The sequence below is a fragment of the Mustela nivalis genome, assembly GCF_964662115.1.
Source record: "Mustela nivalis genome assembly, chromosome: 8".
Taxonomy (NCBI): domain Eukaryota; kingdom Metazoa; phylum Chordata; class Mammalia; order Carnivora; family Mustelidae; genus Mustela; species Mustela nivalis.
The window spans coordinates 95,200,369-95,223,939 of NC_139027.1; the positions used below are offsets into that span (position 1 = coordinate 95,200,369).

A 23,571-nucleotide genomic window follows, 5' to 3' on the forward strand; every position below is an offset into this window, starting at 1 on the left:
AAAATGCCCTACATATTCAAGTTTTAATGCAGGACCAGAAGCAACAGTTTTAGCATATATCACCACGATATAAAATAAAATCTTTAAGATAAAAAGGAAATAATAGGACAACAGCAATTAGGGTAAGAAGACTTAACAACTGTCTTGCTCAACTTCACCAGCACCACACCAGCTACACGTCTGACCCCCAGACCAGCATAGCAGGTGTGAGGACAGGTCCAAGCAGAGAAAGTGTTACGTGTCACATTTTTTGAAAAATGATAAACAGAAGGGATGCCTGGGTGACTAGGCTGGTTGAGCGGCCAACTCTTGATCTCAGCTCGGATCTTGATCTCACGGTGGTGAGTTTGAGTTCCACACTGGGCTCTGCACTAAACTAAACTAAACTAAACTAAACTAAAATAACACCTCTGTCAAAAGTACGTGAATTTACAACTTACATGTAAGTCAAGTTCTACTTGTTCTAAGACAGCATGAAAACCAAGATGTCGTTATCAAGACAGGAAGCAAGATAAATTGTGTATTCCATGTGCCGTGAGATGACTCCAACTGCATCCAAGTCAGCCATGGCCCTCCACACATCTGCAAGAGAGGGTATATTATCCACATTAGCACAGAGGAAACCAAGGCTCAGAGAGGTTAAAAAAAAAAAAAAAGAGTCCAAGATCATATCATCATTTAGCAGCATAGCCAGAATGTATAGGAATTACCTCAAAACAGGCCACACTAGTGGAAGAATACCGTAGTGTGGAGTTATGAAAACCCAGGTAGAACGCTGCCTCAGAAAGGCAGATAATCAATAAAAAAAAAATAAAGAGGCGCCTGGGTGGCTCAGTCGGCTAAGCATCTGCATTGGGCTCAGGTCATAAATAATCCTGGGATCTTGCCCTATGTCAGACTTCCTGCTCAGCAGGGAGTCTGCTTCTCCCTCTGCCTCTGCTCCCCATTCATTCTCATAAACAAACAAATCAATAAAATCTTGACCAAAAAAAAGAAAAAAAGAAAGATTATAAGCTTACAATAAAGGTATGAATGATGAGTCAAAGCTTTCAGTGACACACCCACACCTGCCTACAGTTCTCTGGCTAAAACATGGGTGGAATTGATGGGGTTAGAAGAACAGGAAGCACATAGGCCCGGACAGCACAGCCCCAGCAGATGCAGAATCCTGGTGTAGGTTTAGCTAGCTTTCATTGTCCTTTAAAATGTCAAAGCTAAAGAAATCTGGTAGGGTTATTGAAGTCTGATCCTGGGGGATGCCTGGTTGGCTCAGTCTGTTAGGCAGCAGCCTAACATGACTCAGGTCATGATCACAGGGTCCTGGGATCAAGTCCGGCATCAGACCCCTTACCCAACCAGAAGCCTGCCTCTCCCTCTGCCTGTTGCTCCCCCTGCTTGTGCTCTCTCACTGACAAATAAATAATCTTTAAAAAGAAAGTAGAAAGAAAAAAAAAAGAAAAGAAAAATAAAATCTGATCCACAGTATAGAACAACACAAAGGATGGTACTTTCTTGGGCTGATTTCTGTTTGTTTGATTTTAAGTAGGTTCCACAGCCAGCACGGACACTAGTGCAGGGTTTCATCTCAGGACCCTAAGACCATGAACTGAGCCAAAGGCAGACAATCGATTAAGCCACCCAGGCACCCCACTTTCTTGGGTTCTAATGGGACTTTTCCTAGGTTCTAATCCTAGCTGTACTGACTGCCAGGGGGAATGAAGTCCAGCACCACAAGGAAAGCATCCCAAGGCAGCAGTCCTCTGCAGAAGATTTGCTGGTGGCTGCCATCATCAAAGAGTCAGTGGGTGAAGTTGTTGAAGCACAGTGGGAACAATGATAGCCACTGCCTTTTGGGTGTCACTGAATCATCCTACTCATCTTCAGGAAGCCTGGCCCTTCTCCAGTCAACGCAGCAAAAGCAAACTTGTTAGAAGAACAGGGGAGGGGGTCATCTCCCTCCCTCCCAGAAACTGAAGCAACCAGCCAAACAGGGCAGCACTGGAGTAAAAATAAAAATATGAAGGAATGTGGCTGCACCTGGGTAGCTCAGTCTGTTAAGCATCTGCCTTTGGGTCAGGTCCTGATCTCAGAGACCTGGGATCTGAGACCCACATCAGGCTCCATGCTCAGTGAGGAGTCTCCCTTTCCTTCTCCCTCTGCCCCTGCTCCTAGCTCATTCTCTCTCTCTCTCTCAAATAAATAAAATATTTAAAATAAGAAATTTAAAAATGAAGGAATGAATCAAAATGCAGAATTCAGAAACAGAACTACAGATATAAAAACTACATATAAAAACCTGAAATATGACCCAGTGAGTGAGGAAGGATTATTAAATCATGATACTGTATGAATTGATTGCCAATTTTTTCTTAGAACATAGAGCACACTGCACTACACGAAAACGAAAACACAAAATTAGGATTGAATACAAAAACAAAATTATCAGTGTTATTCCATCAAGTGTTTCTCTAACCTACTGATCAAAACCTCAGTTCATCCTCCAAAAGAATCTGGGCACCACCTCAGCACACATGAACACATTTTCAGGCCACAGTTCACACTGCTCCAGTCCCCACTCTAAGTCCTGAGCCATGGGCTCCTCCAGGCAAAGCCACCACCAACTAGGCCCCTGCCCTAGAAATCCCCAAACCCAACCACTTCACAACAGGGAGACTCAGGGAGATTCAAATGGGCAGAAACGTGGGACTTTGACTTTTTTTTTTAATTAAAAGAAAAATACAGCAAGAAACATTTCTAGCACAAAGTGAAGAGCTAATCTTTCACAATGTCGAGAGTATTAGAATTATCAATACACCATCAGTAGTTTGATAGGTCAAACAGGCCAAAAGCTGGAAACACAAGAGGAAATGCTCACAGCAAACAGACCTGAAATCCAGGGCCTGGACCGGCTGACATGGCTCTGCCGCTTACCACAGCGAGAAAGTGTAACTTTCCTGGGCCTCAACTTCCCTCCTGGCCAGCAGGAAAGTGGCAACACCACAAAATTCATATCTTGTCGGGGATTACGTGAAAGGAGAATGCTCAGTGAGAGCCCCGCCACACCGCCCGTCCAGCCACAGTCTGTGCCCAGTGAATGGGAATTTTCTCTACGGAAGCCACACGAAGAGCTGAAGGATCTGCACAGGATGCCTGTTTATTTACCAGTCACAAAACCACGTTCTGCCATAAACAGAGAGGGCAACAGACCCCAAGAGATGGGAATAACCCTCACCCTTGCCTGGACCAGGCTTTCAAGACAAGTTGGAAAGCCCACAGCAGCTCTGCCACTGATTCTGAATGAGCTTTTGGAAGACAACACCATCCCAAACAACAGTTTAATTTACTTCTCTTTAAAAAGCAGTGAGACAAGGTCTTGGCCACATCTTCATAAATTAACAGCTTAGGAGGCTAAACCCCAATGATTTAGTTATGTCCCCAGCAGGCACACCTCCACTCGTGGGCAGCTTCAGGGAGAAAGGGTGCCTCTCCATCCATGAGGACACCCTCTGACATTCATCTGAAGATGCTTCCTACCCATGGGCATTTACTCCCTGGAACCCCCCCATCTTAGTTCCTCTCTGGATGCTGCACGAGGCAACTTCCTCACACCCCCATCACCACTGGTGACACCGCAGCTACCCCCGAGCCTTCAAGCAGGGTGCACCTGTCTTTGCTGCCAAGCGTCCCATCAGCCCAGCTCCATCACTGATTTCTGTACCCATAATTAATTAACTTATGCATGTATGTATTTATTTATTTTTACAGCTTCATTTATTTTAGGGAGAGATACACAGAGAGAGAGATACAGAGAGAGCACACACACACAAATACAGGGAGATAGAACCTCCAGAAGATTCTACACTGAGAGCAGAGCACACCTCAGGGCTCAATCCCACCACCCTGAGATCATGACCTTAGCTGAAACCAAGAGTTGGATGCTTCAACGACTGAGCCACCAGGCACCCCTCTGTACCCTTAATCTTAAGAAAAGACAGACACCGCTTCTTTCTGTCAGCCACGGCCTCATAAGCCATCTGTCACACAGCCAAAGTTTCCAGAGGGTAGGACCAGGTCTGCAACACCAGTGATGCCAGAGTATCTCCATAAAACTACAATCTAGTGAGTACCAGGCTCTGCTCTAAGCTCCTAATATGGCCTTCTATTTTGTACCCCTCACAGACCTACATGCTAGGTATTATCCACAGTGCACAGAGGAGGACACTGAGGTCCATGGCTTACCCAAGCGATCTACTTTTATGTGGCAGCAGCAGGGGCCTGAACCCAAGTCTGTGACTCCAAGGCCCCTCCGTCAAATCTGTTACTCATGCAGCCCCAACACAGTCATCAAATACCTCCCTAAACCCTCATCCCTCCTGTGAAAAAGCATGGTCTTCTGCCATTTCCCAGATGGGAAGAAAGCCGGCGTGAGCCAGATATAGTGACCTGCCCATGATGGTACAGGCGATGTCCCCCCTGTTCTCCCCCCAACACCCATGTCATTCTGCACAAGGCTCCATGGGGTCCTTCATGCTTCCAGTGGAAAACTCTGGTGAGACCACCAGTCTCCTGGCAGGCCTTCATCTTGACCCTGGAGGACAGGACCAGTTAGGAGAAACCGGCTAGTTAAGCCTCTGAAATGGGGTCCTACCACCCAGGAAAACCCCCTTATCTCCAGGGCATCGCCCGTGTGAATTAGCTGGCTTTGTAGAGGGCTCCACAAGCACCAGCCTTGCTGAGTCACTTTCTCTAAGGTGGTGGCTGAGACAAAAAGGACCCAGGAAAGAAAGGCATAGGCTGCTGTGGAACTCCAGTGCCTTGGCATCAACAATTAATGTGAGCAGCTGCCTCTGCTCACCAGATCTGCATTTTATGTGGGGCACACTGTTCAAAGTTTACACCCCCCATCTCTGTAACCTTCACGACAACCCCTGGAGCTCCCTGCACCATCATTACCACCTCACAGACAAGGAGACAAGGCATGAGGGGTGTGTAGAATGATGCAGCTCTGTGCTGGGGCCAACCTGGGGAGGACTCCCACAGGCTTGCTCTTCCCACTGCTGCAGAAGCAGCTGAAAACAACGAGTTTTTCAGTTTGCATTATGTAGAGTGGAAAAGTCCACCATAAAGGTCATTCAATTTTTAAATGGGTTATTCCTCAGGATAAAAACAGTTCCAAAAAATAATTTCCGAGAAGTTCAACATATTCCTCCTTCCAGGTGCCTGGAATGTGATGGAATGTTGTTAAAATAAGTTCTGGCCCATCAGTATGCCAGACAGAAACTGGAAGTAAGCTGTTGCAGGTCCCCAAAGGCTCCGCCACAACCCTAAGGAGAAGACATATAACTTTCACTGTCCCAAAGTGGTTATGTTTTAAAAAAAAAAAAAAGGCACAGGTGGAACATTTTAAATTACAGACTTTCAATGCAGGGGCAGTGGGGGCAGGTGGGGGGTGTTCCCCAACTACCCCCAAATGTTTCAGCTATATATAGTGACTTACCAAAGTGACTCATCACAAGTACCTACAAGGCGACTGACAGGCAACTGACCGATGAGGAAGGTATTCGGACTGCTTAACAAAACCAACACAACTTAGAATTTTCATTATTAAGAAGAGAAAACCATTTATTAAACACTCGCCAGGCACTGTCACACGCTCTACTCATCACAAGGCTGCCAAACTCAGTGCAGAAACTGAGGCTGAGTAAGTCACCTAAGATCATGCAGCACCAGAAACTGGATTCCAACCAGTTCTGACATCAAAGCCCACCCCAGCTTGCTGCAATGCTTCAGAACCTAAGCTTTGTGATGATCAATAAGCTACATGCTTAACAATGTTTACACATCTCTGTTAGAATTCAGGGAAAGGTTTTTAAAAATGACATACACAAGGGGAAAAAATAATACAGTTTCTGCAGGCAGGCTGCCCAGGGTTCAAATCTTGGCTTCTCCACTTGCAAGCTGTGTGACCTTGGACTCCTTTAGCTCCCCTGTGCCCATATTTCCATGCATTAAGATGGTAGCCATAACAGACCCTATCTCCTAAGGCAAATAAAGCATTTTGGTGTTGTTGTTCTTGTTTTAAGATTTTATTATTTATTTGACAGAGAGAGAGAGACAGGATGAGAGGGAACACACACAGGGGGAGTGTGAAAGGGAGAAGCAGGCTTCCCACTGAGCAGGAAGCCTGGTGAGGATTAGATCCCTGCACCCTGGGAGCATAACCTCAGCTGAACAACTGAGCCACCCAGGTGCCCACGAATAAAACATTGAGAATCATTCCTGGCATGAGTTAAACCTCAGAAGGTGTGGGCTGGTGTTACTTCTTGCTGGCCACTAGATAGAGTCAGCAGCCTCAGGCCCACTGTTTTAGCAACTCATTTGCATAAACAAAGCCCAGGCTCAGCCACTTTGTGCTTACCCTATGGTTTCTTCCTGTCACTAACATCTCTCCTCACTCCTGCTCTGTGGCACTAAGCTCTGGGCCTCAAATTCCCATCTGTCAAATGAGGTGAGGAGCCCAGCTGATCTATCTGAGGTCCTTCCAGCTGGGCAACCTAGGGTTCTTGGTAACTCAGGGCCCAGAAATTTCAGAACCATCCTAACACAAACATTACCAGATGACACCCACTCAATTTCCTCAAATCTTCTCTTCCGTGTTATGTATAAATGCTTATTTTCATGGCAAATCTTCTCCAAGATCCCAGAGCTCCACGAGCACCCAGAATAGGCTGGGCAGGCATCCCCAGTGCTGAGGCTGGGGACATGATGGTCAGAAGCTCTGACCTCCAGGGGAGATGGATTCCAAATCAAGCTGCTCTGATAAGCAGGTCTTCCCTGTTAGAGAGGATTTCAACAGAGCACAGTTAAGAGGAAGTGCAGGCAAGAAACTCAGAACTTGGCCCACCGGACAGAGGGCAGTAGGACAGTGGGCCGGAGGGGTAACAGAGGGATTGAGAGGAATGGCACGATCAACAGAGGCCAGCCAAGGCAGCACTGATGCTCAATGGGAGAGGGTGGGCTGGGGATACACTGTGAAAATGGCTTCAAAGGCAGGAAGCAAGCCCAGCTCAGCACAAAGCAAAGTCCTGAGCAGGAACCTTCTGGGACCAGGTTGGACACTAAGGTGAGCTGAAAATGGCTGTGGCACCCAGTGCAGTCGGAATCTCACCCATGCCTCTCACAGGCTGGGTGACCCCGGACCAGTTATGCTATGTCCTTTAATGTTTCCTAAAGGGTATATTCACTCCATAACCCTGAGCCATGTTCTCATTTCGGTGAGTGTGGGAGCCCGCAATAAGGCTTGAGACGAGAACCAAACCAGACCCTGACTTGTGCCTCCTTTAAAGTCCAAATAACCTAACAAAAGGTTTAGGCCGGGAAAAGTTCAGTAGCACTGGGCAAGAGTCTGTGCTATGTGTTGTGCGCTCGCCTACGTGACTTCCCACACGCTTACTAAACAAATGAGAACAATTCGGTTGGGCTAAAAAGTTTGTTGCTGGTCCTTGCTGCCTTAGTACAACCCATAATTTACTTTCAGGTTTGCTGTATTTGTACTGGCATCAGCCATTTGGCGTCATGAGGAACCATAGTTGCTTAACTAAACACAGATGTAATGTCACTATATATATGGCCTTAAGGCTTTGAATAAACTTAGCACTGTTGGACATCCTCCTCAGTGCTCCTCCTGCCCCCCATCTCTTTGCTTCTCAAGTTCTTTTCTTCATCCTCTTACCCTCATGTTCCTGGTTGATTTGTTGCGCCAGCCACGACAGGTGAGGATCTGATGGTGCCCACTATCTACAGAGATCCAATATATACAACTAGGACAGCCTGGAGGGGGGTGGGCAACCCAGGCTGGACAGGGAGTTAAGAAGGAGTCAGGAAGGGCGCCTGGGTGGCTCAGTGGGTTAAGCCGCTGCCTTCGGCTCAGGTCATGATCTCAGGGTCCTGGGATCGAGTCCCGCATCAGGCTCTCTGCTCAGCAGCGAGCCTGCTTCCTCCTCTCTCTCTCTCCGCCTGCCTCTCTGCCTACTTGTGATCTATCTCTGTCAAATAAATAAAATAAAATAAAAAATCTTAAAAAAAAAAAAAGGAGTCAGGAAGAAGTCATTCCCACACTTGAGGCATGGGTTGGTACTGACCAGAGACACTGGGCAAGAGACAGTGTCCTAGGACTGCTGTAAGACTAGCCGGGTCCAGGCAAAGCGCCTAACAGTGTGTAGATGTAACCCACCTGTAAAAGGTGGACGGGGGGTGGTGGTTGCAGCTGGTTGAGCATCTGACTTCTTGTTTTGGCACAGGTCCATTCACCTGGCCCATTCACCTGTGCCTGCATGTGTTCTGTGGTGTGCTCTTTATCTCTCTCTCTCTCTCTCTCAAATAAATAAAAAAAAAAAAAAAAAAGAAGTCAGGAAGGATCAGGAGACCTGCTGTTAAGGTCCCAAAGACTCCACCCTCCTCAACTAGCCTCTGGAAATAAAGTAAGTGAATGCCCAGGAGCCTCCTGGACACAAAACTTTCCAAAGCAAAGCTTTCAATTTCATACTGGAGAAAAGGTTGCTGTGCAAATTCAAGACAAAAAAGCCGGCCATGGTGGGGTGGGTTTGGACGGGGTTGGTCCTGTAGGGCTCTGGCCACTAAATGCCCACTGCCCAAGCCAGGAGCCTGGAGTCTGTGCAGACAGTGCTTCCTGAGGCTTCCACATCATAGCCTCACTCTGAAGTTTCCTCCTGGAAGCTCCTTACCCAGGGAGGCAACCTGTGAGCACCCCCTCACACACACCCCAGCTTCTGCCCCTCCATCCAGCTGGAGTGAAGGATCCCCAAGCCTGCTCTCTCTGGTCTCTCCTGCACAGAGAGGAGTATGTGCCCCGGAAAGGAGGGTCCCTGAGGATACCTGACTCCTTGGCCCAAAGACAGCTGGCTTGAGAATGTGGGGTTTCGGTGCTCTAGGCACAGCAGTTCCTAGAGGAAACAGGGTAGGGAGCTCCAAAGTGGAGGGGAGTCCCGGGAGTCTGGGATCACAGATGCCAGTGGCCCCCAAGTGGAAGGGTTTCAGTAACTCCAGAGGTGAGAGGGGCCAGGGGTCAGGCCTGGAGGTGGACAAGGACCTGTGGGGTAGGGGGCCGGAGATGGAAGTGATCCCAGGGTGGTTGCAGGCCCAAAGTAGAGGTGTGGGGGTGGGGGTGGGTAAAAGGGGTCCATGGGCCAGAAAAAAATGGTATCCTGGGGCTCCTGGGTAAAAGGCACTTGAGGTGGAGGGGGCCCAGTGGGGCCCAGGCTGCGCGGGCAGAGCCAGCGCCTCTCAGGCTGGGGAGCCCGGCGATTCTGAGGGACAAAATTTTCCATCAAGTTCTGGAAAAGCCTGTCAGCACAGGCGTCTCTCCGGGGTCCAGACGAGCCCAGTGGTGCTGGGCCCCTTGATGTCAGTAGGGCCCCACGGGTTCCCTGGATACCGAGAAGTGGAGCGAGGGCTGTGGGGCAAGGGATATGGGGCGTAGGAGCACCAGGCCGCCAGGAACCTGTCCGCCAGGCCCCCCTCCCGCTCCCTTGGACGAAGAAGCAGGTGGCAGCGGGAAGCAGGGCCCCAGTCTCCCTCTCTGCCTAGCGCCCCTACCCCTCCCCAGCCCCTCAGTACCTGAGTCAGCGGGGCACCAATGCACTCCCCTGCGCCTTGCCCCGCCAGCCCAGAACCCCTGCCTTCCCGGGAGGCGCTACTTGCGCAGTGAGTTTGCTGGGCCCACAGAAGGCGGTGGGCGGGGCAGGCGCTGGCTGCGGCGGGTGGGGGGCTGCAAACAGTGGTGCAGGCCTCTCTGCAAACCCTGCGCTTTCACCCAGCCTCCTGTTCTGTCCTGTCCGGTGAGGGGGCTGGCTGCGCCCCCTGCTGGTTCCCGCTGCTCTTCTGCTGACTCCAGGACCCCAGTCCCCTGTCCAGTCCCGGCCTCCCTGCCACTGCTTGAGCTCCAGGCTAGGCCCGCTGCTGCTCCTGGGCGGCTGAGCTGCGGCCCCGGTGCGGTGTGGCTGGCCCTTTTCTCTCCCCAGGGCACAGTGGAGCCGCGAGGGAAGGCCTGAAGGGATCTTCCGTCTGCTCAGTGCCAGTGGACAGTCTCCAGGGGCCTCTCTACCTGGTGGGCTCCACCCATGGCCATCTTGGAACCCCTGGAATCCCCTTCAGAGACCAGGTGAAGCCCTCCTTGGGGAATCCAGGCTCCTGGGACCAAGGCGAGTTGATCTTGTGTACTGCTGTGTTTGTTCCCTGGCCTGGCATGGATTGACAGTTGCTGAATTGATCTATTCTGGGGTCATCAAGGGCAGAGAAAAGAGTTCAGGACTGGGATCCCCAGGCCTGGGGTCCACACAGGCTTGGAGCCCTCTTGGCTGTCCCTGACAGAATGACCAAAGAGGAACCCTCAGAAACATGGATCTGCCTTGAACTGGCAGAGCATTCAGGGACAGGAAGGGGAATGTCTCCTTCGCAGAGTATCTGGAAGCCTGAAGTGGAAGATGGATTTGTCTGAGCCATGGTCATTAGTGTTGGGCCAAGGAACCCCTGGCTTGCTTCTCCTACCTGTATCCTAGGTCTAAAAGGGTGTCTGGGTGGCTCCCTCAGTGCAGCATCTGTCCAGGGTCCTGGGATCCAGCCCTGCATCTGGCTCCATGCTCAGTGCAGATCCTGCTTCTCTTTCATCCTCTCCCTCTACTTGTGCTGTCAAATAAAATTAAAAAAAAAAAAAAAGCTAAGAGGGGGGACAAAATGGCGCGGAAGTAGGAGGTGTCTTTTCAACTTGTACCCCAAAATGAGCTGATTACCTACCAATCATCCATGAACTCCAATCACCCATGAAATCAGCCTGAGATCAGAATTATACACGTCTGGATCTCTACAGGGGGAGAAGAAGCCAGTGGGCAGGTAAAGCGGAGTGGGAACTGTGAACTGATATCAGAAGATAAACAAAAGGGGGAGGGAGCTGCCAGAGGCAACCAGTTGGAAAGTAATTCCCCAATACAAGCGAGAGTGCCCTGCGTCTGGGGACCAGCATTAACTCGGAGACTGGTTGAAAGCACTCCAAAAGAGCAAAGCATCTCTGGGGAAATTGTGGGAATTGGGGCGGCTAGGGACAGGGGCTTAAGTCCCTGGTCCCAGGAGAGCCTCCCTTGGCACTGAGGCAGAGAGAGTGTGGCAGAGAAACCAGCTCTTGGTCCCTAAGCTGCCAGCGCAAGGAGAATGCATGGGGTCCATTTCCTGTGAGGGGATGGGAGCCACACCAGGCGGCAGAATGCAAGAGTCCTGCTATAGAGCCTGAGATACTCCCCTGAGAGAGGTATAAAGGCCCAGCTGGTGCCCTTTGATACACGCCCTTGTTTCAGAGCCTGCACCAAACTCTCGCCCCAGAGAGGTGCGCGAAGGCCCAGCCTGGTGCTCTCGGACCTGTGCCCCATTCTCAGAGCCTGAGACCCACGCACGAACCTCTGCCTTCCCTGAAATTGGTGCATGTAAGGTGGGCGCTCTTAGACCCAGAAAGACCGGGCACTCCCAGCCCGGGCCAGCAGGAAAATCTCAGTGTGCGATTGCTGCTTGGAACCTCTCTAGCGGTCTAGAGGTGCCCAAAGCTGCTGCTGCCGTGCTTTTGGGTACAAGCAAAAGATCCTCCATCCCCAGGGACAGCGACTTGGAACCTGCTCTGCCAGTGGCCAAGGGGGAACTTATTTGGGCTCTGCAGCCAGACTGAGGCTTCTCTCTGAGAGGGAGATCAGGGTGCGGTTTGTTTTCCTCTAAAACTACAAAAAACATCAAAAGCGGTCAAAGTGAGAAAAAAAAGTGAACAAACAAAAAACCGCCAGAGAACAAAAGCCTGAAAAAAAAAAAAAGTTTCCTCAGAGCCCACCCCCTTGAGGGGGGCGGTAGGACTTAAGTCAGGGAACATCATTGACTGAAAACCCACATGGCAGGCCCCTTCCCCAGAAAACAAACCAAGAAAGAAAAAAAAAAAAAGAGAGAGAGAGAGAGAGAGAAAAAGTACTACAAGAGAACTACCACTACTACATAGGAAACTTTTATCTTTCATTCATTCCCACTATTCTGGTTCTTTTTTTTTATAGATATAGGTAATTTTTTTAACCCCAGCAGGATGGTGGAAGGGGTACATGGCTGAGTGCCTCCCGGGTCTGACCCTGTGTGACGCCACCCGGTGCCTGCAGCTGCCCTCTGGAAGGTGTTGCTTTAGTGGCAGAGCCGGAGGGCACCAAGCGTGTGTCTGTCTCCAAAGTTCTGGGCACCACATCACAATGCCTTCCTGAGAAGCAGAATCAAGGACAGTTGCTGATCTTCATTCCTTCCTACCAAAGGTATCTCATACACCATCTTTGGAAGTTGGAGCCAGGGGGCCCCTGGGTGGCTCAGTTGGTTAAGTGTCTTTCTTCAGCTCATGTCATGATCCCAGGCTCCTGGGATGGAGTCCCACACATTTGCCTCCCTGCTCAGCTCCCCTGAGCCTGCTTCTCCTTCTCCCTCTGCCATTCCCCCAACTTGTGCTTTCTGGCTCTCTGTGTGTCAAATAAGTGAATAAAATCTTTTTAAAAAGTTTGGGCCAGGGGGCGCCTGGGTGGCTCAGTGGGTTAAGCCACTGCCTTCGGCTCAGGTCATGATCTCAGGGTCCTGGGATCGAGTCCCGCATCGGGCTCTCTGCTCGGCAGGGAGCCTGCTTCCCTCTCTCTCTCTCTCTGACTGCCTCTCCATCTACTTGTGATTTTTCTCTGTCAAATAAATAAATAAAATCTTAAAAAAAAAAAAAAGTTGGGGCCAGGGATGCCTGGGTTGGCTCAGTTGGTTAAGCCGCTGCCTTCGGCTCGGGTCATGATTCCAAGGTCCTTGGATCGAGTTCCACATCGGGCTCCTTGCTCGGTGGAAAGCCTGCTTCTCTCGCTGCCTCTGCCTGCCTCTCTGCCTGCTTGTGTGTACTCTCTATCTCTGGCAAATAAATAAAATCTTAAAAAAAAAAAAAGTGTGGGCCATACTCTTTAGCCATTCTACTTTCCCTGGGGTAATTTGCCACCTCCCTGAATTTACCTGCATCTTTCCCAAAATCTACTTATCTTCCTGCCTTCGTGACCATAATGAGTCTATAAATTTTCAATAGACAGTGTGAACTTACAGTTGCTAATATTTGCATAACATGCACCTCTTTTGATCTCAAAGAAAAGCTTCACACCACAATGGTCTCTAATCTCCAATTAGTTTCTGTTCTGGGATCCCACTGGAATTCTATGCGCCTGTCCCCTAAGATCCCATAAATTGTGGTCCAGTTTCCCAGCCAGCCAAGGAAAGCACATGGGAAATCTTGCTGAAGTATGAGTAAGAGCCAACGAAAGGGAACATATTTATCTGCCTCGAATGCTGGGACCTGAGGAAAGCAAGTTTCATTACAGACAAATCAGGAAGGAGGTGCAGATTGCTTTTTATGTCACTCTGGAGTGGAGGTCTGCTCACTCACAGAAGCTCAAAATCTTCACAAAGGACAATGCCCCCCACCCCCAAAGTCACCTGGGGATTCTCAGGAAAACTTTAATTGAAAGTATTACGGATTCTCCAACTTCCCAAAATGCAGGAGGAACATCTACAAGCAAGACTGTCACCACTTTTAGGCAATTACACTTATTTACCTTTTTTCTTCCTAGAAAATCATCCTCTCTCCCAATCCATGATCTTCTTTTTGTAACAGTTTCCTAAAGAAGGAAACAGGTGTCCTCCCATTCCAGTTCCATCCAAAATAATAAAATAAAAATCTTTAAAATTAAAAAAAAAATTGTGATTTGTTGAGACAGAGCACATATGCAGAGGGACAAGCAGACTCTCCCACTGAGCAGGAAGCCCGATTTGGGGCTTGATCCCAGGACCCTGAGACCATGACCTGAACCGAAGGCAGATGCTTAACCAACTGAGGCACCCAGGAAGCCCCAAAATAATTCAATTTTTAATCACTTTGCCATAGACACTTTTGGGTGGCTTTGAAACACCAGAATCTCATTGACTTATCAGTGTCCTCTTCACCATCTCAGAAAAGGACTGGGTGCCTCTCAGAGGCCTCTCTCCCCTCCTGACCCAGGTCCCAGCCAAAGGTCCTTCACATTAGAGTATGAGGAACTGAGCAGGATGGGGTGTGGAAGCACCCTGGGGTGCGGTGGGGGGCTCTGGGGCCCTCCCACTCCCAACTTCAAAGACAGCGACTGCTTTCCCCTGCCTCATATAGGTACCCTGGGTTTGCCCTCTTTAAGGTTCCTGGTTGCTGCAAAGGTCTGAAAATCTCCTAAGTAGCACAAAAGCCATCATGTGCATTTTGGCCACACGGGACAGAGGGAGTTTAAAGGAAGAAAGATAAAGCTCCCCAGAATGAGCCAGCAGCTCTGGGCTTCCCCGCACATCTTTCCTGACCTTCAGAACCCTGGGAAGGAGCCCCTTGGTGCAAAGTCACAGGGGGAGCCCACGCACAGCCCAGGCCTCCTGCCCCAGGTCCTCTCCAGCCATAAACTGACCCCCTAGCCCCTTCCAAACCGTCTACAGCCTCAAACCACTGACGTGCGGTTCAGCACCCATCTCCAGAGCACAGGATGCACGTGGCTTCCCCGCACCCTTCCCTGGCCACTCCGAAAATCACCGTGGGAATGTCGCAGCAAGGAGACAGGGAATCGATTTTTATCCTCTGGGCTGTCTTCCCTCGTAGCCCCTCAGGAGTCCCCACGCATCAATGCCGCGTGGGCCCTACTGCTCTGAATCCACTTCCCCAGAGGAATCCGCTTTTCTTCAGCGTCTGTGTCTGCAAACCCGGCTCCTCTAACATCCCCCACCAAATGTACCAAGAACCAACGGGGGAAGAAGTTCATTTCTGGCCGACAAGCCTTTAATCCCTGAGAGCTGTGGCTGATGCAGGAGCAGCTTTTCTCCAAATGGTGGTTTCGATACGAGGTCGTTTTGCCTGCCGGCCCCCAACATCCCTGACGTGTGGCTCCCAGGGGCCTCCCCGCGGCCAGGCCTGAGAGTGGGCTCATTTTCCACCATGCTGAATCCAGGCAGCGGCCCCGTCTCACTACAAAGGGTGCTGATTAACGAGGTGCCGCCACCAGGAAGAGAGGCAGCAGGTCAGACAGATCTGGAGAATGACACTGGCCTTCAAGGGCCCCTCACAAGGGAAATACCATTAAGTAGCAGATCTGAACAGATATACTGTGTTCCACATTCACGCCGTAAGGATGGGGTTTCCTCGAGCCCTAATCAAAGGAACTCTTTCACCCGAGATCACTTGACCAATCGGTGACTCAGTTTCCTTATACTAAAAATGAGGATAACAATACATCACAAGATTGTTTTGAGGAGCACACACGTTACAAAGTGTTTAGAAGCACCTGGGTGGCTCAGTGGGTAAGCATCTGACTTCAGCTTAGGTCATGATCTCATAGTCCTGGGAGAGGGCCGTGTCAGGCTCCTTGCTCAGCGAGGAGTCTGCATGTCCCTCTCCCTCCCTCTTCACTTCCTGCCCTCTCTCTCTCTCTCAAATATATAAATAAAATCTTTTAAAAAAACTAAGTTCTTAGAACACCATATGCACATATTACAGGACACACAAGCACTTGTTAAACAGATAAAAGGGTACAAGAGGCTGGCTTCCCTTCAGATTTCTAATAGACTCCTGTCTGGGGGTCTCTAGCTCTTAGGAAGTGGGGAGGCTGCAGAAGCCCAAGATTGTAGAGTTCCTCCGAGGCCAAGTTCAGTTTTCTATGCAGGACAGAAAACCTGTAAAACACATCCCAGACTTGCTTCGCTGCCTTCCTAGTAGGGAATCCGTTCCCTCAAGAGTGGTCCAACCTCTCTTCCACTATTTGGGATGTAGAAAACGTTTAGACATTTCTCCATTGGTGCTGATTCCATCCTCATTTTTAACAATCTAGCTGTGTGTTCATCTGGTCTTCTGTTAGTTCCTTTATTCAACAAACATAGAGGACTCACCGTGTCCTAACTGTGACCAAGACATCCAGCATCTCATCCCACAAAGGAAACATATTAGCAAATGTGGCAGCAAAGAGGGATGGGGTAAGGCAGTGACATCTGAATCAAGACCAAACTAACAAGCAGAGCCTGCCATGAAGAACATTCCAGGTATGGGCCCCATAGGCATGAAGGCGGAAATGAATAGATTATGTGCAGACAGCAGGACAGGGGACTAAGGGGACACTGGAAAGGAAGGCTGCGGAGCAGCTGTCGGCATTGGAGGCCTTGCGAAGGACTCTGGAATTCCCTTTGGTTTCAGCCAGAAGCTACATGAAGGTTTAAGCGGGGAATCATCAGATTAGCCTATATTTGTAAAAGATCGCTCCTCTTCCACAGAAGAAATGGGGATGGGGTGGGGGTGTCCACGAGCCTAGAAGCTGGAAATGGAAGCAGATGAAGTTTCCAATATCCTGGCCAAGGAGTGAGTCTGTCGCAGTCAGAGTGTCAAGATTTGCAGTTCTAAACTTTTTAGTAAAGTGGCTTATTAAACACACAGCTAACTATTGCCCGGGGTTCCTACTTTTGTAATAAGTTTTTTCTGAAACTCAAAAAGGGGAGAGGGGCTCTCTGCACCACGTGCCAGTCGGGGCGGAACATCATCGTCACATTACAGGGAGTTTTCAGAGCCTGTTATCCTTTTAGTACGACATCCCTCCCACCCCGAGACAACACCGTGCCTCTTTCCGCCAACAGAAGTTGAGTTTTTCCCTTTCCCTCTTCCTTCTTTCGAGGGCAGAGCTCAGGGCTTCTCCAGAGATTCCATCCTAAGTTCATAGATCTCACCGAGCCGACCACATTCCCCTCCCTGTGGGCGCCAGAAAACGCCAGAAACATCTGTATCTGCACCTGAACATGGGACCTTGGATCCCAGCTACAGTTACTTGTGCTGTGGTAACAAGGACATCATATCGCGTTTCAGGACATTTTCGTATATAAGGCCTCGGGTCGGGATGCTCAGGGTAGGAAAAGGGTGGGTTCGCCCCTGGGCAGAGTGGCATACCTTCTCTCTCCTCCTGGCCTTTGCCCGAGTTGGAGATGCCCTGTTCCTTCCTCTTCACCTGAGTAATAATTATCTCTGCTTCCAGAAGCAGCTCAGGGGGCCACCTCCATCCGAGGGGCCACCTCCTCCCCAACCCCGATGGACCAGGTGACCCTCCCCAGAATTCCATATAAATCCCTGTTAACGTTGATCCCACTGCTTCCCAGAGGCTCTTTCTCCTTGTCTTTACTTTGTCTCTCCTGCTGGACCCCAGGAGACAGGTCTCACTCATCATTTTATCCCAGCAGGGTTCAGTATGTTGCTGAATTAACACATGGCATGTCCTGCACATCGCTGGCAGCTGGATGAACTGGAACACAGTGTGTCAGCATGTACTGAAGCAGGGGTTCTCAGAGCACCAGGGGATTCAGTCGGTGAAGCATCTGCCTTCGGCTCAGGTCATGATCCTAAGGTCCTGGGATCCAGGCCTGCACCGGGATCCCTACTCAACAGGGAGTTGGCTTCTCCCTCTCCCTCTGCTTATCCCCTCCCTCTCAAATAAATACATAAAATCTTTTCAAAAAATAAATTTAAAATAAATTTTTAAAAAATTAAGCAGTTGTTCTCAGCTGCAGGTGATTTGGCTCTCCAGGGGACATATGGCAATGCCTGGAGAAACGTTTGGTTGATGTAATTGGAGGAAAGGGCGCCACTGGGCATTTGGTGGGGAGAGGCCAAATGGAGGTGGCCAACATCTGGCCATGCACAAGACAGGCCTCAGCAAAACATCACCCAGTCCACGAGGTCGACAGGGGAGACCCGCATCTAATCTAGGACCTGGAAAACCTTTTCCTAGGTTTACATGATCAAGGGAAATGTATCTGTCCATCAAAACCACAAGAATGTCTAAAGCAGCTTATCCTCGGAAGCCCCAAACTGGATGCCATGTAAAAGACCATTAACAGGAGAACGGATAACCGACTACAGTACCTACGTGATGGAAGACAACAGACGATAACGAAATTTAAGATGCCATATACGCGACAACAAGAAGGAATCCACAGATGTCCTGAGGAACCGAACCACCAGAGCAAGGTAACAGGCAAACTTGATCGCTGGTGATGGAAGAGAAGCAGGGGGCAGGGAGTGACTGACTGGGAAGGAGCAGGAGGGAACCTCTGGTGTGCTCAGAATGTTCCTGATCCTCATCTGGGTAGTAGTTACACACAGCGTGCCGCATGCTAGGACTCATGTGCTGTGTGTGTGTATTACACCTCAGCAAGCTTTACCAAAGGCAACGGTCCTCTAAGAGCCCCGGCGGGCAGGAATCACACACTGGAGCAGGTCCTCCGAGCATGACTTTCTAAGGATTTCGGTGCACAGCCGGCAGGAGCATTGTAGATATGTTTATGGAGACCTATTTCACCACAGACACCAAAAACCTTACAGTGGGTCCTTGATTCAATTCTACTTCAGTCATTTTCTGCTAAGGATTGTGCTACAGATGTGCACACAGACTTAGGTTTCAAGAATATTTATCACAGCAGAACAAATACAAGAGGGAGGCAGCAACAACACGGACCCAGAGGAAACTGTGTGATACCGCGGACTCATTAAAATCGACATTTAAAAATGTAAATGGAAAACGACTACAAGATATTAATTACAATTAAAGAGCAGGTCACCCAACAAGCTGACACCTAAGATATATGAAGAATATACTCAATATGATTAACTATGATTAGCTAAGGCCATGAGGGGTTATGGGATTTCTTAAAATTTTATCATTTTTCCCTAAAATGTACATATATTACTTATTAATAAGAAAAAATACACAATCACACTTCTTAAAAATAAAGGTGAGTTTTCAACTCTAAAACTGAGTACCAGGGGCGCCTGGGTGGTTCAGTGGGTTAAAGCCTCTGCCTTTGGCTCAGGTCATGATCTCAGGGTCCTGGGATCGAGCCCCGCATCGGGCTCTCTGCTCAGCAGGGAGTCTGCTTCCTCGTCCTTCTCTCTGCCTGCCTCTCTGCCTACTTGTGATCTCTGTCAAATAAAATAAATATAATCTTTAAATAAATAAAATAAAACTGAGTACCAGACCCCACACAACTCCCAGATTCCCCATGGATTCAGAGCCCTGCTGCCTGCAGAAGCGCTCTATCGACGCTCATCACAGTGGCTGAGACAGATTCAATAAAGAGATAACATTGCAGATTTCCTGTCTCTTATCCGACTGTGCAGATTGGTTACACAAATCCAAATCCATACATGCATTAGATCTCACTGAACTGCGTACGCCCTGAGAAAAAGACCCTGTAAAGCAATTCCCTGTAAAAATACGAAAGTATTTCTGACAGCAAAAGTTTTCAGATGCTGTAAAGAAAAAAAAAACTAAAAAGGCACGACCTTCCCTGATTAATCAAGTCTCCCTCGAGAGAAGGCTACCACTTCCCCAGGTAATCTCATCGCCTCAGACGAAACCATGTTTCTCTGTGAAGTGGAGGTGATCGCGGCTCTCTCGGAGTACTCGCAAAGGTTTGGCGTGATTATGAAACGGAACACTATGACCGGGGCCCGCTGGTTGTGGTCACTGTCATGCCCACAGCCTGAACACCACCTCCAGGAAGCTCCCTTCTCTGAATTCTGTGTGGTAGGGGCACGTGGCTGACTATTAGGGAGCACTGCATAAGGCATACCCTGTCGCTTGCCCAGACGCCCAGCTCCTCCCGGAGCCACCGAATGCCATACAGAGCTAAAGCTGGGAGCAGTGGCTCACCGTGGACACCAATGACGAGGGCCCAGGTACCTCAGCTCACAAACCCATTACAAGCATATACATTTAACTCTAGCTCTAAGATGTTTCTCCTCTTACTTCTCAGTCAAAAAAGACTTTAAGCCGAGTAAACCAACAACAAACCCTAAGATAAAACATTTAACTGTGTTAATTTCCTAAGGCCTATGGTCGTCTTCAGCTTCTCAAGGTCACACCTCCCTGCTGAATGATTACCGAGGGTTGCTGACATGGTACACAGAAAAAAAAAAAAAAACTCTTAGGATGTCCAGCCTCTAAGAGAAAAAGCAAACAGCTCAGAATGCAGCCAGCCACGGCAAAGGAACCAACGACAAAGCCAAACACAGAGGGGCCCCTGAGCATCTGGGAATCTGCCTGTTCCTTTGCCTCCTCAGAGGAAACGAGTCACAAGACTGCTCAGAATGGGAAATGAGAAGGGCAGAAGCCCAGAAACCAGCGCGTCCTGAATTTCATGCTGCTTCCAAGGAGTGAGCCCGCCTGCTGTGCTGCTGTGTCAGTTATTTACACAGTGGGCAGGTGAGGCTGACAGCTTGAAGGGGTTATTTTAGAGGGAGAGCTGTAAGTCTGATCAGGAGAAGGTTCTGGACCCTGGGGTCCCAGCACGCATCTCCAGCTTCCAAGCTGACCCTCCCTTCAGACAGGGTTTAAGAGGCAGCAGGGCAAGCATGGTCTTTGTATTTAAATCACCTCAAGGGGGCCCATATCTCCAGGCACAACCAGAAGCCAGGGAGGAGAGGGAAGGGGGAGAGGGAGAGGGTACCTCCACTCCTATCTGCTGGCTGCACTTCTGGAGCGCCTGATCCAGGAAGCTAAATGTGTGGACAGAACAGAAGGAAGAATCTGGGAAGACTGGAAGACTAGAAGAGCTGTTCGTGGACTAGTCTCAACCTGAACCACAGAAACACCTCTGCCTCCCTGCCCTCCTCCCCTCGGCTGGGCACCAGGTGCCTCCCTACTGCACTCCAGATGCAGATCCAAGCTCAGGGGTGCCCAGTGCCGATGCCTCTCTCCGGCGCAGGGACTCTAGGGCATCAGCGGGACTCCTAGACAGCACCTGTGATCTCTAATTTAAAACCAAAACCAAAATCCCCAACCAGCCCAATCCAGCACAAGCAATACATATTTATGTGTAAGACACCTATGCACACATACACATTCACTTATCTACACACACACACACACACACACACACACACACACGCTTTTGCAGCAGAAGGCAGGCATGAAACCTGTTCCCTAAGTCCTTTGCTTTCCTCATCTGCTTCTAGCAGCAACAGCCATTTCTGCTACAGATTTTCCTATTCGAGGGTTGATCACAGATCCAAATGCCACCATCCTGTTTGCCACCCTTTCCTACTCCACCGGCCCGCTGACGTCTGTCAGTGAACCAGGGAACAAAGATGGAAGACAGGCCCAAGCTGCCTTCCTAAAGTGGGGTTATATTTGACACTTTAATAAACCTCAGAGCCTGAGCCTCTCTGCTCTCAGACTGGCCAGGGTGCAGCTCTCACTCTTACCAAACCCGTCCATCTCTCCTCCCCCCACCGTGGGGCACAAGGGTTTTCTCTGCCCGGCATCTATTTCCAGGCCCCATAAATCATATCCCATTGTTCCAGGCCATCTGAACTCATGCTTAATAAACCATCCACCTCACCCTTCCGCCACCACCCCGAATTTCCCACAGGGAAAGACTGTTTCAAGAAGAAAAGGAAATTTTTCATTAGGGCTGGATTTTAAAAGCAAGCTTCCACAAAAAACCAGAAAACAAAATTGGGTATAAATACCATCCAATAACTACTAAATGTCTTTGGTTAAAGCACCTGCCTGCCTGTGATTCTCAGGTCCAGATGTGAGCTCAGTGCACATCTAAAGGAAGCAGAATTTGAACCTGATGCTAAATGACAAATGATCCTGAACTTCATGACCATTTAAGTGCCACAGTGGCTAGACTAAATTGCTCTGATGCAGAATTTCTCCCAAGTATAGGTTACTGAGAAACATAATATTGCTTGAAAATGTATTTAGGTGCGCTCATCCTTCTCAGACCAACACTCATGGGCTCTTAGTCATAACCAGGCTTAAGCTAACACGATTCCCCTATTTTCCCCAGAGAGGGAGGGAAACAAGAGGACATGTCTCTCATGTTCCAAGATCAAAAACTGGATCACAGCACTCACAGCATCAAGTCTGCCAAACCAGAGCTCTGGGTATGTACAATTCTTAAAGAGCTAATTGAATGGAAAACAGCCATCTGGGGCTGGAAACCCTTATGACATTCTGGGAAATATATGGGCTTTAAAAGGATTATGCAGGGTGATGTGACTTTCAAAATTCCCAAACTCTGAACTGAAGCCTAAATGAGAATATGTTAAATTCACCCATTCCAAAACACAGCACAGTTGACTCGGACCCTAGAGCCCAGCTGTAGCTCAGGGTGTCCACACTGCAGCCTGTCTGTGGGAGGTCTGCAGACCACTCCCTGCTGAGAGAGTCCAGCCAACCCAATCAGCCTACCAGCAGGCTGTGGCACAAGGTCCAGATCCTAGCCCAGGCACCAGCCAGGGTTCCCTTTGGCCTGCCCTCTTATGGTTGAACAACAATCATGGAGAGCCACAGGGAGAGCGGCATTGGGTCCAGTATGGCCACTCCCTGGTCCTCCACAACACTGGTTGCACACTCTTCAACACAAGAAAATGGTGTGCAGAAACAAGGGCCTGCCACAGTAGGCTGTCGAGCAAGGAACAGAAAGCATCAGGGGACAGGTGGGACTGCTGGCTGGTCTCCACCTCTCCCAGAGGGCAGAGGCCGCAGAGCTTCTGCAGGCTAAGCAGAGACGTGTCAGAATTACCTTCCCAAAAAGTAGGCAGTAAAGGAGGATTTCAAGCAGCCACAACCACCAGCAGGCCTGCGACCTCCAGATATCAGGGGCTTGACCATGACCGTGTCGGTAAGCAGAACACACAAGTGCCTTCTGGAGCAAGAGAAGACAGCTTAACGCTGATAACTGGTCCTCTCACTCTTCTCTGCTCTCAGCAAGTGATCCTGAAAGGGATGGACAAAGTTGGTCAGATTCACTGGAGAAAACACGAGCCAGTGAAGACGTCCCGGCTCGCACTAGGCCTCCCTCCAAAGGCTGGCTGCCCCACACCTGGCACCTGGGTAACCCTGCTCTGGGGCCATCCACACAAAACGATTTACGTACCCCCCACCCGCAACAAACACACACAGACACAGACACACACACACACACACACACACACACAAGCTGCATCGGGCTTTAGGAACCTAACTCAAATGCACCCCTAACAACAACCCCACAGATGTGACTGGGTTGGACACTCCCAGCAAGGGAGGGAAGGCCCCCCCCCTTGGGTCCTTGCCAGCGGCAGGGTGCCACCTGGGCCTCCGCCTCATCCTCTCCATCCGCGGGGAAGTCGGAGCAGCCCCCACCAACCACCACCACGCAACCAGATTGATTCTCGCACTTCAAATCCCCGCTGCCAGGGCCCCATCTGTGTGCTGACCGAAAAGCCGCCCTCAAGCAGCCAGCCGGCGGAGCGTCTGGAGTTCTCCCAGCCCCGCGCTCACGCCTCCCCAGGCAGCCCCCGCACCCGCGGGCCGCGCCTTACCGCCAGTGTCCACGAAGCGCGGGGGCAGGCGGTCCTGCAGCGTGGCACTCCAACCCGCGCTGGCCTCGTCCTCGTCGGACTCCTGCCCTTCGGGGGCGGCGGGAGGCAGC

At 49.8% G+C, this 23,571-nt stretch overlaps 1 long non-coding RNA gene across 1 annotated transcript in view; it reads right to left on the reverse strand.

Moving 5' to 3' along the window:
• Window positions 1-22,750, reverse strand: part of LOC309871395 — a 29,379-nt gene extending 6,629 nt beyond the window's left edge. Inside the window, exons 1-3 of the long non-coding RNA XR_014315251.1 lie at window positions 22,681-22,750; window positions 10,567-10,704; window positions 441-582 (exon numbers count right to left, since the gene is read on the reverse strand). This is a non-coding gene — a long non-coding RNA (uncharacterized lncRNA). The remainder of the gene's footprint in view (window positions 1-440; window positions 583-10,566; window positions 10,705-22,680) is intronic.
• Between the last annotated feature and the right edge of the window lie 821 nt (window positions 22,751-23,571).